This window comes from Maniola jurtina, chromosome 6 (genome assembly GCF_905333055.1).
Source record: "Maniola jurtina chromosome 6, ilManJurt1.1, whole genome shotgun sequence".
NCBI classification, from domain to species: Eukaryota; Metazoa; Arthropoda; class Insecta; order Lepidoptera; family Nymphalidae; genus Maniola; species Maniola jurtina.
The window spans coordinates 11,178,417-11,195,253 of record NC_060034.1 but is presented as its reverse complement, the minus strand read 5'-3'; positions in this window follow the sequence as shown (position 1 = coordinate 11,195,253).

Sequence of the window (16,837 nt, the reverse complement as noted above, 5' to 3'; positions counted from 1 at the left end):
ACAGGCGGTATAGAGTGGAGTGGAGGCGCAATAAAGCATAGCCTCAATAGTTCAACGGTTAAAGGAGCAGACTGCAATTTTAAAGGTCGGTGGTTCAAACCCCACCTTTTACTCCATTGTAGTACCTATTCCTAGCACAAACTACGCTTACTTGGTAGGTAAAGGGGAATATTAGTAGTAATTAACATGAATAATATTATTTTTTTCAAATTACTTAGAGCACAATATACGTAGAGCATACAACAACTCTATGTATAAATTGTGTTCGGTCTCATATTATCAGACAAGTATTATATATTCCAGAGGTATCTATTACAATAGTTCCAAATCGCTTCGAACTAGTTTTGATAGAACTTCACTTACAGGTAAGTTCGTTAGACCATCAATTTTCACTGACAAGCAAAGAACGCTTTCCAGACCTCTATAATAGACGGTTCACAATAAAACATCTCGTGAGTTCCAGAAATAAATCCTTCTCTAAAGTGCTTTCGATGCATTTAACTGTTTCATTCTGCTACTCCAACCTTTTTCGAAACGTGCACAATACAGGAAGCCAGCAGTTATTACCTCCGGAGTCTTTGTTAACACTAGCAGCCTCCGTCCCTCCTGAATTTAAATGAAGAATTATTTTTAAGTATTTTTGGCAGAGGTTTTTTTATTCCATTACAAATACTTAACCCCTTGACTGCAATCTCACCTGGTGGTAACTGATGATGCAGTCTAAGATAGAAGCGGGCAAACTTGAAAGGGTTATTGCAGTTAAAAAACCACACGCCTTATTTTATTGTTTGATTGTGTGTCAATCTGATAATGAAGAAATGGCTTTCAAACGGCTTCAGCTTTGTCGTTCCAAGTGTGTGGGAAATGTCGTTGAGCTCGGATGGATGAATTTATTAAAAAGTTTACCGACACGAAGCTATGGCTCGTAAAGTTTAATAGCCGATCTTAAGTTTTCAGTTGAATGCGGTGTTTCAAGAAGTTAGACAAAATGCTTTATTACCTGCATTCAATTTGACGAAAGATTACGTGCATATCTCAAATACTTTGGCAGATCAAGCCAATCGAGAAAGTGGGTGGACTGATAGCTACCAAAATGATAGGCTCTAAATACTTCATTTAATTACGAGTAGTCACCTAATGGAGTGAAATAAATAAAGAAAGGGTTTCGGACAGGAGTGAAAACTTAAAAGTATGAAATAACGGGGTTTTTTTTAAAGTTAACTGTTTTCCCAAAAATTTGAACTTTATAAATTGTGCATCTAGGTATCAGCAGTCCAAGCACTAGCATGTCAGTTATGCGACCTTAAAGTCAAAATCGCCCAACGCGCCCAAAGATATTGTTACTTCAAAGACGAGCAGGCAGCTTTGTTTAGCGTAACATCTATCAAATAAAGAAAAATAAATAAATAAATATTCTTTTATTCGGGACTATGGTTATAGTGCAAACACAGTACACAGAATGAATACTAATGAAACTTAAATACCTAAAACTTAACTTACGGAGCTTTCCATGCATTTCAGCCGAGACGACCTCCAACATTATATATTACAACATTTCCATCAAATTTTCCTTCTTGTAAAAACAAAACAAATAAGAATAATGTTTATTTCTACATACACATAGGTATTCATACGAATGAAATCTCGGTACTATTAAGCGTCGTATACACTTGCCCTAATTTTCTCAATTGTAAACAGTATACAGTTCACCTGAAACTCGGATCGTCACGGGAGCGATTGAGCCTCACCCTGCCTCGAATTGGGACGCATAAACGAATTTAAACCAACAATTTTAACTGTCTAACTTACGACAATAAGGGCCCTAGCAATCATTGTAAATATCACTGGTGTTTTGTTATTATTGACTTTTTGTACCCGTAGGGTTTGAATAATGTTTTACTTTTCTGTTGATATTGTACCGGTAATATTGTACCGTATAGATAATTTTTATATTTTTACAAATTTGAAAATGCAAAACACTAATATTAGAAAGAGAAAGTGTGTCTGTTTGTCTGTGTCTTCATGGCACATTCGTTTTGATTTTAATCTACATATTTGGTACAGAGATAGCTTGCATTCAGGGGATGGACTTTTTGTTCAGGAAAATCAAAAAGTTAAAACAAGAGTTTTTTTAAACCTACATCCATCCATCTAGATGAAGTCACAAGTGTCATCTAGTTGAAGTAAATATAAAGAGATAATAGAGTTCCCAACGCGCCCTCGACTGAAGAGCCCACAAATTCAATCGGATATTCTGTTTGTTATGGGATAGGTACCTTTGGTATAATTAAGAGAGCCTACATCTCAGGTGCGTGAAAAAATTTCAATCAAGCAATAAACAAAGTAGGTACGTGCTAAACGAAATGTAAAGGCGTTACAAAATAGTACCTTAGAGATTTAAAAAACCTGTAACCATAAAATTTATCCAATTTAATCCAATCAATCAGCCTGTATGCGTCCACTGCTTGGCATAGGCTTTATAAAGAGCGCGCCATCAAACACAGTCCTCCGCCTTCCTCTATTCGCCATCTTCCTCAGATTTTATCGGTCCAGCGGGATGGTGGCCCTCCTGCACTACGCTTCTGCGTCAGACATGACCTATCTATTGCCACTTCAGCTTGCGAATCCTTTGAGCTATGTCGGTTGCTTTTGTTCTTCAGCGAATTTGCTCCTTCCGGAGAGATTAAGAGAAATTATGTTAAAACAGGTATTTGCACCAAATAACAGCAAGGCAAAGGCTCCTAATGAGATAATAACATCACGCAAGACTCCACTCCCTAAATATTAGACTCCTACTCGTGCCCGGAGGCTGAAACACCGCAGATGTACCGACTACATTAGTAAAGTAATACGGAACACCTACAGTTGTGTAAAATTGCGTTGAGAGAATTTCTGCGCAGAATAAAGTAGGTACGTGATAATCTGCTCCGTGGGAATTCTAACGATGTTCTTATCTTTTAAAATGTAGAAGGTATACCTACATTTTCTACGTAGGAAACCTCTAATGTTTCTAAAAAAAAATTGAAAGCAAAACTACTAGATACCTACCACATGAGATGATTGTTACCCCGATGATGCAAAACAAATAAGAGAAAACAATTACAGAGTTATAATTTACCTACCTACTGCTTGTTATATTAAACTAATCTACAGAAAATAAATAAGCAGAATAAGCAGTCAGCTGAAACGCCATTTCTGAACAGCCCATAATATTTTTGTATTTTGCTTGACTTAGGCCATTTCTTATAAGCAGTTACATGTTTCCTCACCTAACGACTGATGCAGGTGTCGAACAAAATGTAATCATAGTAGACTCACATCTGAACAAAGGTGTAGTAAAACCATAGCGAAAATTCGTATGTCTATGAGTAAAACAATAGTCAAATATTTAGTGGTGCAGCCGGTTTAATATGCGTGTATAGTGTATAGCCAGAGTTGGCCAGTGACGAAGAGTGACATAGAGTGGCGCAGAATACATATATCTTCACCATAGACCAAGTAATATAAAAACCCACGAGACTTTTAAAAGTCCCTCCTTTTAACCGATTCTGCCGTTTGGCACAAAAATAGTTTGTGTCCTCGAGACTACTTTTTACCCCGGACAATAAAGAGTTTCCACGGTATTTCAAAAAACCTAAATCCAGTAGTTAACTTGAAGGCAACTAGCTTAGGTATACTTAATTCTGTGTGAGTTCATTTCCACGTGATTTTTAAACTTAACTTTTTCCCAATTTGGCTACAAATCGCACTTAAAAATATAAATCTTTGATGTGGAAAATCCAATGAATATATTTCACTGTACCGGTTATCGATTACAGGCGAAATAGAAATCGAGATTGGGAATCCATTACGCGGCGCACGGTAACGTGTACAATTTCGTTTTTGTATGAAAGCCTTCCCAAGGGCTAGTAATGGAGAAAGTTTTTTCCTTTTCCGTAATTGTTAGGGCCCATAGAAGGATATAAATAACCACAGGCTGCAGCCTTCTGGTTGAACTTGCTAATGAATGAAGAATAAGAATAGGAATCGAACCTTCGTAATACCTCTAAGGGAGGGTGTTACTTTTTGAAAAATGAGTTAAGTTTTCGATACCTTACCGTCTATTCGATTGGTTGGGTGTGCAAAGCAGCGTTGGGCAATGCGATCTATAATTATGCTTTGTAGATAAAAATAATATGATAGCGGCAACGACTATGGTGGGTGTTGAGTAGCCATACTTTCATTTAATATTAGATAAATAAGTATATCTGTCTGTCTGTTAGCTTTTCACACCACACAGAGTATCTAAAAGGTACAGAGGTACAGAGATGTCAAACATTCCGAGAAAGAAAATTAGTTTTTTGATCCCGGAAAAAAGCATCAAACCGGGAAACCTAAAAAAATCTATTTCCACAATCCCACAAGTTGGTTAAATCATCTGCTTGAAACACTAATCCCAGAAAATCACAAATCCCTCTCAGGTTACGTAACTTTGCCTATTAATAATAAATTATTATTTTCTTTCTATGAAATATTGAAATAGTCAAAATATGTAATTTTTTACTAAGTATCATTTTTACTTCCACATTATTTACCTACTGTTTGTTATTCTGTTTCTGCTACTCGCCGCTCCGCCATAAGATTTCGCTCACAGCTTAAAAAAAGTTCGTGGGTAGGTCATAGCAAAATTTCCTCCGGTTAAAGTATTTGAATAAATCCGCAACTTTTAAATTAACTAAGCAAACAATGGTGCGAATATTCAAATTTACATTACGAATATAACTTTTCTCGCTTCGCAAACTTTTTTAGACCTTTATTCAAAGCTTGTTCATAAAAATTTAATACAGAACTTTAAGTCTCCTTTATCTTAAAATAGGTATATTGTTTAAAATTATAAGTCAATCATTTAAATTATTTTTTAATTGCTGTTTACTAAAGGTAATGTTAGCTTGTGTAATTCAAAGTAGATAGGTCAATTTCGTGAAAAAAACACCTTTAAACCAATTCTAGCAAGAACTCGGTGAACGGTTTTTGGTAGGTACCTACTAATTTTGGGATTGATAGTCTTTGTTCTTTTGATTTGTACCTAGTACTAAAACCAAAACTCATTTATAAAACTTTTGTTGAAAGTCCCATGTTAAAAGGTAAATCCCGTCTATAGGCCTTGAAATGCTGAAGCTTTCTCAACTGAAGGAATATTAAAATAGAGTAACAGAATTGACGGATAAAAAGTCAAGGATGCTAAATCGATTATCCAACCGATATCAATAATTCCCAACAAGAAATGCATTAAAAAACCGCCCGCCCTGCAGATCAAAGGGCGGGCGGTGTTTTGTTAACAAAGTGAGTTCGTGAGGCGGGAATCAATGAGCAGATTCAACCCTTGTTTTTCTTTACAAAGACTCACTTTCAAACCCTGACCAGTATGATATGATACACATGGGGAAATCCGAAGCCTGGCTATCACTTTCGCTAAATATATGACATTCAATGTTTTTTCCGTGATAACATGGTCGTGACCAATTATTATCTCATTGTTGTTGTGGCTTATCACCTTAGTACATACATACGTACGTAATAGTACTACTATGAGACGAATTGAAAACTTGAGTGAAATCTGTTAAGTTCTTTTGAGGTTTTTATATCCAGGTTGGTTTTTGTTATGTCAGTTAAGCTTAAATACTCTCTGTTTAGAACAAACTTGGTTGTTGCGTATTTGGATTACGAGTAACTTGCGCAAGTTAAGAAAAAATAGCTTAGATTAAATTTTACTTCATTACCGTAAAACATTTTACAGCTGCGGATAAATCTACGGTAATAAATAGTTGTCTACTCAACTCTACAGCTTGGATGCGTCAGATTAATTTACCTATTCTAACCTGACGCTGACAGCCGTTGTACCGTCCTGAGACCCGAGAGCTCTGTGTTATGGGAACAAAACTGACGATTAGAAGAAAAAGACTGTTAAGAGACCATTAATTAGTCAAATGAAAGGATTTTATTTTAAGATAGACTAGGAATTTTAATCAGTGATTTATAAACTAGGTGTTTATTTTTTTCTATTCATAATAAAATACTACACTGAACATAAATATTAATCTCCTGTTTGTGGTTTCATAAAAGAAAGAAAATCTAATAACGTTCATAATGGTTCAACTAATTTGTCACTGATATAATAGCTTTGTAACAATGTTTTCCTGTTTATCCGCAACAAAAATATTGTCCAAAGGCAATAACGAGGAGCGCTAGTTCTCGGGTCGACAAACTTCGGACAACTTTTTTGTCTGATATAATAGTTTAAGTTTCCTTGGACGTTCGACAATATGCCACCGTTAGAAATCTTATGATCTACCGACAATACTGACGACATAATATTATTGTAATAGGTACCCTAAGAAACATTTCTGTGTTCAGAGGTATATTTGCGTCTAAAACCAGAAAATTTTAAACTACAATTATATAATATAATCAATTATTTAGACTTTAGAGCATTCTTTATTCAGTTCTCAGTACAGTTAAATTATGGGCAGGTATCTTTAGATATTTTATTATTTTGATGTATTATGACCAAAGATTATGATGTATTATGAGAGAAGTTAGATAGAGTTAGATAAAGGGATATTAGAAGCTACCTAGTGTCTATCCTATCTTATGGTGTTTCTGAAAGCAGCGAAAGCTTTTTAGTTAGATATATAGACCAAGCCTCTCTACATCTAATAAGTTAGGTACATGCATTATCTATCTGCCAAATAAATATTTATGAAATAAGTATAATAATAATAATATATTTGATTGTTATTTTTTCCTCGATTTCATTATTATTGGTTGGATCCGGGGCATTTTGAAAAGCTGACCACTTAGTTCCGGACAATCGAGCATTTAACTTATCGGCCGCAGTAAAAATTGTGTGTCCTTCCGACGTAATCGACGTGAAAGACTCCGAGGACCATTGAACGGTTCTCATAAAATATTATTATCCTTCTTCTTTATCAATATCAGTTGATAGAATAGAAAAACATAGTATTCCGATTTATACGTTTAATTTCCTTTGTTTTATTGTTTTAAAACCTTTTAAGAACATCGATATTACAATAAGTTTAAGGCCATCATCCATACATTTGAATGTGAAAGTATGTCTGCTATGTCTGTCTGCTAGCTTTTCACGGCCCATCTGATTAACCGATGTTGACGTACATAATCTGGTACATGGGTACAGAAGATAGCTTCCATCCCGGGGAAGGACATATGCTACTTTTTGTCCCGTTTGATATATTGCGACCATAACGTCGTACCATTGCAAATGTTTATATGTGAATTTTACCTAGTATGTGCATACATGCTATAAAAAGGCTGCAACTTACGAAACCTGCAAAAGGTTCTGTACCAGTGGCCTAAATTTGTAGAAAGATAAGATACCTAGGTATTCACCAAGAGGTAAGTACTTATAGGTAGGTAACTGTTTACTGAATATGACTACCTCGATTTATTAAAAAATAACTGAATAGGAAATAATGATGATTAGCGATAGCTACTTGTACCTACCGTAATTGACTCGCTTATCATTATTTCTCAATAATTCGAGGTGGTCATATTCAGTCTAGATGACCCGCCTGCTCGATAGCTCACTATTTTTTTAAACACTAGGTACATAGTATTGGCAGTACCTACCTCCTCGTACAACAAACGAACACTACAAATACGAGTATTCATTTGATGTTTCGCTTTAGTTCCGCATTGTAAAGTTACCTTTTGCGTAGCGATGCGAATCAGTTTAGAAACAGTACCCTAAATCCAACTACATTTTGCGATCAAAATTTTAACTGAACAACTAACTTTCGTTTCATACAAATCCAGACAAAGCAATGTTAAGCGACGCTCAACCGTGGTCGCATTCAGAGGTAATGTAGGGGTTTAAGAGGCAGGCAAAATGGAAAAGTTAATTTTAATGTGCTCCCGGCCAGTATCTTGTTACGATTTTCATCTAGAACATTTTCTAAGAAGTTTTAACGAAGCAGCTTGTTTCCTACCTGTGGAAGATGGAAGAAATCTGTCTACTTCTTAATAATGTTGTTGCTACGTTGAATAGAATTGTGATCTATTTATACAATAGCTATAGCTTACTAGCGCGGCTTGGCAGCAACTACTCTTCAGAACGTCACACTTAACGCGCGCGTAAACGTGCATCTACACTAAAGTAATACATAAGAGGCTGTATATAATATTAAGCTTGTCGCGTTGGAAGTTTTAAAAATGAGCAATTTTGTACGCGCCAAAAATCGACATTTTTCATACCTTTTACAGTAAATATAAATTGTACCTAAGTATAACTGATCTATTTAGTGATATATCGTTAGGCAGAGAAGAAAGAATAGACTAGACACGCAAACGTAAATAATCTAAGCAAATACTTAGTAAGTTATAGCAAAATGTGTTTGCAAATTCAAAGAAAGAAATGCACGAGTCGGCATTGCTCAATAAAAACAGAATAATGCCATAGTTCCCGCGCACTGAAGAACGCAATGCTAATCCGCACGCTATTATTTTCTCATTGTGAGTCGTTCTTGCACATTTCTTCGCTAAACGTTAACGCAGACAACTGACTTTGGTTTAAGACTAAGTCACTGTTGTGCGCCGATTCAATGCACTCTGACTTTGATTTAACGCGTATGCATTCGTAAGTATGTATATTCTTTCAATCAATAAATCAATACTTTTGCATTCACTGCTGGAGATAGGCTTTCTCGAGACCACACAAGTTCCTCAGCCTTTCTCATCCACCTGATTTCTATCTTCTTCTTCTTGAGCCTATCGGGCTGGAGATGCCGCACTTGCCAGTATACCCACTCTTCACTCCAAAACGCGTCTGTCCCAACGGTCATCGGTACTGGAACAGTCATCGTCAGCCCCGTGCCCACTGTCACCAACTTGCTAATCCGTTGGGCTATGCCGATCACTTTGGTTCTCATTCTTCGTTACGGATTTTGTACTCAGAGACACCCGACATAGCCCATTTCGGGGCTAATATAATATGTATGTAATTATGTATAGTGTATACCTATATTTTTGATTTATATGATTGTATTTACTTTCATCCAATTTTAGTTTTTCTCGATTTTTGCAACGTAATCGATGCGTCGATTGACCAACTGGAAAGGTCTTCGAATGTAAAACTCTTCTGGTCTGCAGATATTTTCTTCCGTCACAAAATACTTAATTTTATCGATCGTCTGCGATAGCTCTTAAGCTCGTATATCGAAAGATAATTAAAATGCTTGCAATAGCAGACGAAGGCCAGCCATGCAAAAAGTCCGCTGTTTGTTTATATTTTTTTAATTATTATCCTGTCTTTTGTTCCTAGGATCAGATTTCAATTACAGTTTCGAGTATTATAGATGCAGCAGGATTGATTTGTAAAGTGCTGGCCAATGTGTAAGTAACTATTTATGGTTTCTCGGAAACGGATCTAATGATTTTAATGAAACTTTGCATTTAAATAATGTTTTGCTTTCTAGGTTTCGAAAGACGAAGAACGGAGCTCGGTCATACCTAGTTACCTAATAAAATTTTACAGTTTTTCAGTAAAATAAAGGCTTATTGTTTATTTAAGACTAAACAAGGCCATTCTATACCGCAAAATATACAGAGAAAAGCAATTGGGGAAGTTTTACCAATTTCGCAGAATAAAGAGAGTTTCAATCAAAGTTGCTAGCAACACAAACTCAACGAGTTGCGGCGTACACCTTCGACAAACAGCGCTACTCCAACATTGAGTATGAAATTCCAGTAGAGCAAACGTAGGTATAATAATACGTTAAAACCGACCCGAGCATTATAAAATATAAACTAGCGGACATGTCCCGGCTTTGCATGGAAAATCTAGGCTGGTACAGTAGATAGGTACCGATAAGCAAGGTTCGAAAAAACAATTGGTTTAGAACAAAATATTCTGTTTAAAACAAGATTAACAAGTGTAAATTAAAAATTTATAACACCCCCGACAAGTGAAGGTTACTGTAACTATAAAAAAGCTGATAACTTTCAAACGGCTGAACCGATTTTCTTGGATTATAACTAAGAACTCGATTAAGCCACCTTTCAAACAAAAAAACTAAATTAAAATCGGTTCATTAGTTTAGGAGCTACGATGCCATAGATAGATACACAGATACACACGTCAAACTTATAACACCCCTCTTTTTGGGTCGGGGGTTAAAAACAGATCAGGATTTTGAGATGAACAATAATTTCAAAGTCGCGTCACCGACAAACAGTTTTACAATCCAAAAAACCACTGCTATTTCATAGTTTAAAGTTTTCACTTCTATCGGTAACTCGGCAGTCCCCATTGACTAGGTACCAATTTTTTATTTTTTTTAAACATGTTTAAGAGGGCTCTCTCCGTCACTCGTTTCATACAATCGTAGTTCCAATTTCATTTGAATATTATGCAACCAAAGTCCATGAAATTTTGCAGACATATTCTAGAAACTAATATCTATGTCTGTGGTTTTCCAGATTTCTGTTAAAATATTCGGTTTCAAAGTTACGCGGTCTTTAAAATTTACATACAAATCTTTGATCCCCTGTAATTTTAAAACTACATATTTTAAGAAAAATCTAAAACACCACAGACACCACAGATATTAGTTTCTAGAATATATCTGCAAAATTTCATGAACTTTGGTTGCTTAATATTCAAATGAAATTGGAACTACGATTGTATGAAACGAGTGGAAACGAGTGACGGAGAGAGCCCTGTTACAGAATTGTCTATAAGTAGTTGCAATAAGTATTACGGGAAACCATTCCGAACACCAATCATTATGTTATGATCAACCCATTGCCGGCTCTCTGCTGTGACCGGGCCATACTACCACTGTGCTACCACGATGGCCAAGTGCGGATTAGCAGACTTTGCACACCTTTGACAACTACCTTTATTAAGATTAATTTGACCTGGTATCAATAATTTGTAATTTGGACAAGAACTACAATTAATTTAACCAGCTTAACAACAACCGACCAAAGACCGTGTTCCGTCAAAGCAAATTAATTGCAATGATTACTCAATTGATCGCCGCCGATTCCCGTGTTTGATACAAGTAGGTAGGTACCTACTGACTGAATTAATCGTGCGCTTTCATCAAACACAAGCAAGATTGTAAGATATCAGATACCGGGTTGAGATATTAAATAGACTGTACAAAACTATTAATATTGCCTACTACCTGATACCCGCGACTTCATCCGAGTGCATTTACGTTTTATAAAATCCCGTGAGATCTCTAATTTTCCAGGATAAAAAGTTACCTACCTATGCCACTCTCCAAGTCTTTAACTATACCCATGCAAAAAAATCGCGTCGATCGTTGCTCCGTTGCGACGTGATTGAAGGACAAACCAACAAACTTACACTTTTGCATTTATTACATATTAATTCCTCGTAGGTACACATACCCACTTCCGTATTCATCTGGTATGGTATGCTATGGTAAGTATGGGCTATGTCAGTGGCTTCGGTTCTTCTGCGGATCCCTTCATTTCGAAACCTATTCTTCGGGAAAAATTCTAATAGGTATAGGCATGCCTCTCCACACAACTATCTAGAAGCCTATAGGTAGGTATCTACTTACCTAGATAGTCGACATATAGATAACCATATAGTGGACATTGCAATCGGGATGGGGACGCCCGCACACCCGCAGAGCCTCCGCACTAACCCGGTGCGGGATAGCGCGGATGATGTACCTCGATTGCCATCTCGACCTGTCGTGAACTTTAGTTAACTACCTAGTTAGCTACTATAAGAAAAAACCAAGGAAATCTGTGAGTGACAACCAACAAGTTATATTTCACATAGCTGCTCATAGTGGCAGTCGCGACGCCCCTTCATTTTCCGCGGCCGGCGCCATGCGACGTTCGGACGTGTTTATTTTTCATTTCCGCCCGGTCCGGCGAACCCTCCGGCCCGCGGCCTCCCTTGTTGGTGCAAGTTATAAAATACGGAATCTATGTGGGAAGGTGCAAGTTATAAGCGTGACTGTTGTAGGTATTTTAGTATGGAGATTACGGGAATTTTATGGAAAAGCCAAAATTACGGTATTTTTACACACAACTACGGTATTTTTACATACAATTTTGGCAAAACGCACAGTTGCTGCTTCATGTAATGCCTACATTAGGCAACTAGGGGATTTTCTTTTGAATAAAATTGTGGGCTTTGACTTTGATGTTTTCTTTCGATAGTTTCCTATTGTGGTCAAACCGTCGTTTTTAATAAGCGCACAAAAAGTTACCTACCTACTTACCGATTCCTTCTTGAAAAATAATTTGTACACGTGAGCAGGCAGCTTTCAATAATTATTATTAAGTATCTAATGTATTTGCAAATAAGTAATGTTGACGTTTTACTGAAAGAGGTTTTTGCATCTTGGCAGATTCGTGGTTTCTGTGAAGGACGGACTCGGAGATTCCGTTACAACTCACGAGACCTTTAGAGATATAGTTAGGTATCAATAAAGTAAAGACGCTATGTCGTGGAGCGCTGCGAGCCTCTTTCAACAAGCGCAAAACCCGGAAAAAAGGTGCAAATCTTCCATGAGGGAGAAGTCGCAGGCAAAAGCATGAGAGATCTCTACTTACCTACCTACTTTTAACTTAAAGTACTAAGACTAGATAGGTAGGGACCAATTTTATTAAACACGCTATATCTAGCTAATTGGGACACACGCCTAACACCGATGTACACATAGGTACCTAGTTAAAGATGTGGCAAGACCGTGTGGGGGAAAAAGAAAAGTTCGACAGTGTGAACAATGTTAACCTAACCATTAAATAATTAAGTACCTAGGTAAATACATAGATACGTTGGTAGCTGGCCAGTGCGAAAAAAAGACATTAGTAATATTTTAAGCAATAAGTTAAGCAGCAACCATCATAGCCTCAATAGCTCAACGGTAAAAGGAGCTGACTGAAAACCGAAAGGTCGCCGGTTCAAACCCCACCCGTTGCACTATTGTCATACATACTCCTAACACAAGCTTTACGCTTAATTGGAGGGGAAAGGGGAATATTAGCAACAGATGAGAGCGTTTTGTTACCCATCTACCTTAGTACCTACCTATTTTATAGATATCGGTAGAGAAAGCTCTTTGAAAAATCACTGAAATGTACGAAACACATAAATTTTCTCATTCCCTATCGAAATCATGTTCTATGTCATTTAACACTTACCAAATCAACTGTGTACACAGCCTGTTTATATTCATAACAGGGTGTCCTATATGAGGACTGAGGAGTCAAATACACATATAGCCATACCTACCTACCTACCTACCTATTTATAGATAGAGTCATAAAGTAGGTAGGTAGCCTGGTAGGTAGGAGGAAGTCCGAGAGACTTGAACCGCTATTTAGAGTCATATTTTTTTATAAATAATTTTCTTCTAACTAAAGAGCACCATCACGTGCAGTCCTCAGCCTTTCTCATCGAGCCATCGTACTGGAAAGCCGCAGTAAGTAGGAACGCTGTCTCTACTCTAGGACTTCTCGGCTCCAACAGCTATTACTCCTAAAATAAGCTTGGCCTGCCAACTGCCACTTCAACCACAGAATTGGTTACTAATGGTACATACCTGTTTGTCAGTTTTCATATATTAACAAAGTACTCTGTGATGTCAGTAAACACGGTTCTCCTGCGGATCTCTTTATTTTAGGACTATCTCTCAGGAAAACTCCTGACATAGCCCTCTCGCTGAACGGTTTCTTTGCAATTTTGCCAGTATCCACGTTTCAGAGCCATACATGAGGACGGACACAACAATCCAATGAACGGTAAGCTCATGTTAATATTGAAAGAAAGAAGTAAGAAAGAAAACTAATTTATATGGCACCTACGTTTTTAAATTAGGTAAATAAATTTCTTGCAGATTAGTGTAAAAGTTCCTTTATCTCTCCATACAACGAACGGACACGATGCGTACGTGCCTCGCCATTCGTTCTGGTAAAATAAAAATAATATAACCTACGAAAAATGTAGAGATCCATGATACATCTAGAAAGTGTAGTCAGGTACATAGGTAGACAAGTTTTTGGAGCGTTTAATGGCTTAAATTACTTTAATGTGGATAGTCAAAAGTGCAGGATCTAACCGTTTACAACGGTAAATTAGGTTGTGACACTATTGCTCGTCTCTGACCGGCGACGTGTATTTCTCCGAAGAGATAGTGATTAGGTGATTCAGCGTTCACAAGCGAAAATTAGTAGGTAGGTACTTAATTAAAACGATATGTTGAAATATTAGACATCTTTTTAATCTTAAGAAACAGCCTTATCAACTATTTACACTTGCCTTTTACTAGGCAAGCCATAGCGCCCATAAAGGTCGTCGCTGATTTACATCGCAACACTCACTTATCACGGACAAGGTGAAATAGCTTCTGGAACAGTGCGAAATAAATGAGTGATGACCTTTAGGCTCACAAAATAAATCATTCGATCGACGGTAACAAAGCAAATGTAAATAAGCTCTTACATCCTAGAAGTAATTAACAATTAGACATAAGAAGTAGAGCGAACTTATAGTACCTACGTGACAGATCGAGATGGCAATCGGGGTGGGGACGCCCCGCACACCCGTACAGTTCCCCGTAACCCGGTGCGGGATAGCGCGGGAGACGTGCGGGTGTACGGGGCGTTCCCCCCGCCTCATACCGAACTGTCGCGTACTATACTTAACCATGTAGATTGTAATCACAATACGCAAACAAGTGTTGAGTCATGAAAAAATATACTTTGTACAATACATCTAATAGTCTCTCTTCTACTATCACAGACCAGCTTATTGTGTGTATACAGACAGGCTGCATTTATGCATGCATTACTGCGAAATCAGCGCTAAACTGCCGTTTGGATGCAGTTCACATAATTACCTACTCTAGTATCCGACCAAAGGTCGATTTCTGGCCGAATCTGAAGCCAATAGTTAATAACCCTAAGAAATTCAGTTCAGGATTCGTTATAAGTTAATAAAGCAACCTGTTGTCTTGCGATATCGAGCTACTTCTATTCCTAGTCTCCTATCTATTGTCAGAGTCGCTCACAAACGAGGTCGGCGAAGAAAGAATTCTGCCCTTACAAAGATGGCACATAGTCATTGAAATGTTAGGCATAATCGTTTAGAAAGTGTTCTTATTAGTAGGCAAATAAATGTATTAAAGTTCAGTGCTTATTAATTTATCACCATCTAGACTTATCTACCTGTCGTACCTAAAAATGCGACAGGCGAATTGCACGCACGACATCGTACTGTCTACACATCAGCCATTTTCGATGGTTTCGACGGCAGGTGCAATGAAACTACATCCAAACTACAATTTTGCATTCCGTGTGCATTCGAAATGCATACCCGTCTGTTTAAACACCACACAGATCGAGAACACAAAAGATTTGTTTTTAATTTTTTACTCTACAGACCAAGGCAAAAGGTCTCCACAATGATCTCTATGTAAGGCTGATTTTAGTCTCACGCCGACCGCACGCGCACCGTCGCGTCGGCGCTGATGGCTGAGGTATATAAACTTCTAGGAAGCGTTTTTGAAAGACGCGTAGCTATCAGCGCGCACGGTGGTCAGCGCCTAGCTACGCGGCCGCACGCGTCGCGCGTTGCGCCGCGTAGCTGTCGGTGCTGACCATTGTACGAGCGCCTCTGCCTTCAGTGAGCGTTCTAGTGTCGAGCGGAGCGGATGTAGTCAGCGTGTACAGTCATGGCGAATCGCCGGTTTCTATTTCTTTGGTCGGTTACTAAACGAGCCACGATGAGCTTCTGCGCTGACGAACTACGCGCTGACGAACTACGCGCTGACGAACTACGCGCTGACGAACTACGCGCTGAGCTATGAGCGCTGACGGTGAGCGTGAGACTACGATCAATCTTAATACTCCGTACTAGACGGTTTCTGAACGAAAAAAAAATACAGGCTGCAACTCGTTGGATCGGTTCGTATGATACAAAGTAAGTATTAGTCAACAGTGAGGAAGGAACCAATACACGAAGAATGCTATTGTATCACAACATATAAAGCGCTTATAAATATTAGGCCTTATAAAGTATTGCTATTTTATCTACATTATATTCTGTAAACTGTGGAATCATAGCTATTATAATAATAATTATTATTATTATCTGTAAAATAAATACCTCAACAACCGATGAGATTTATTTTAAAGTTAATCAACCCACTTTAAACTGTTTTCACTGATATGTTATTTTATACATTTCGCACATTGGAAACAAAACTGACCCTGTCAAAATCTCAGATTTTCAATATAGATTGTGATAGTGATAGTGTTTTGTTGATGTAATTGTAAATCAAATGTAATTTTTGGATAGTGCCATTTTTTTTTACAATGTGCTATTGTTTTTACATGGAAAAATAAGTTTCAGAACACATTTGCACGAGAGCTTTTATACGCTACGTCATTAGTCATTACAAAAGCATTGTACTAAATCACGTAGAATAACTTAGAGCCGTCGCGTGGATGTGATAATATCACATATCTATGTGACGTCACATATTCACTAGACTTTTCACTCCAATAAAAAATATTTCAATTTTTTTTAAATACATACAATATAAATGCAAATAAATGTCTGGTTTGTTATCAACAGCTGAATTATTTTGATCATTTTGAGCCAATATTAATTTTAACTTGTTCCGTATTTATTTTGATGCCTATTTAGTAGTAGTATAATATTCGTTACTATTTTACAATGGTCACATAACATAATGGTGCTAATTTAGTTGAACACAAAACAAAAGGAAAACTAAATTAACAGGACCTGACAGGATAGCCTGAG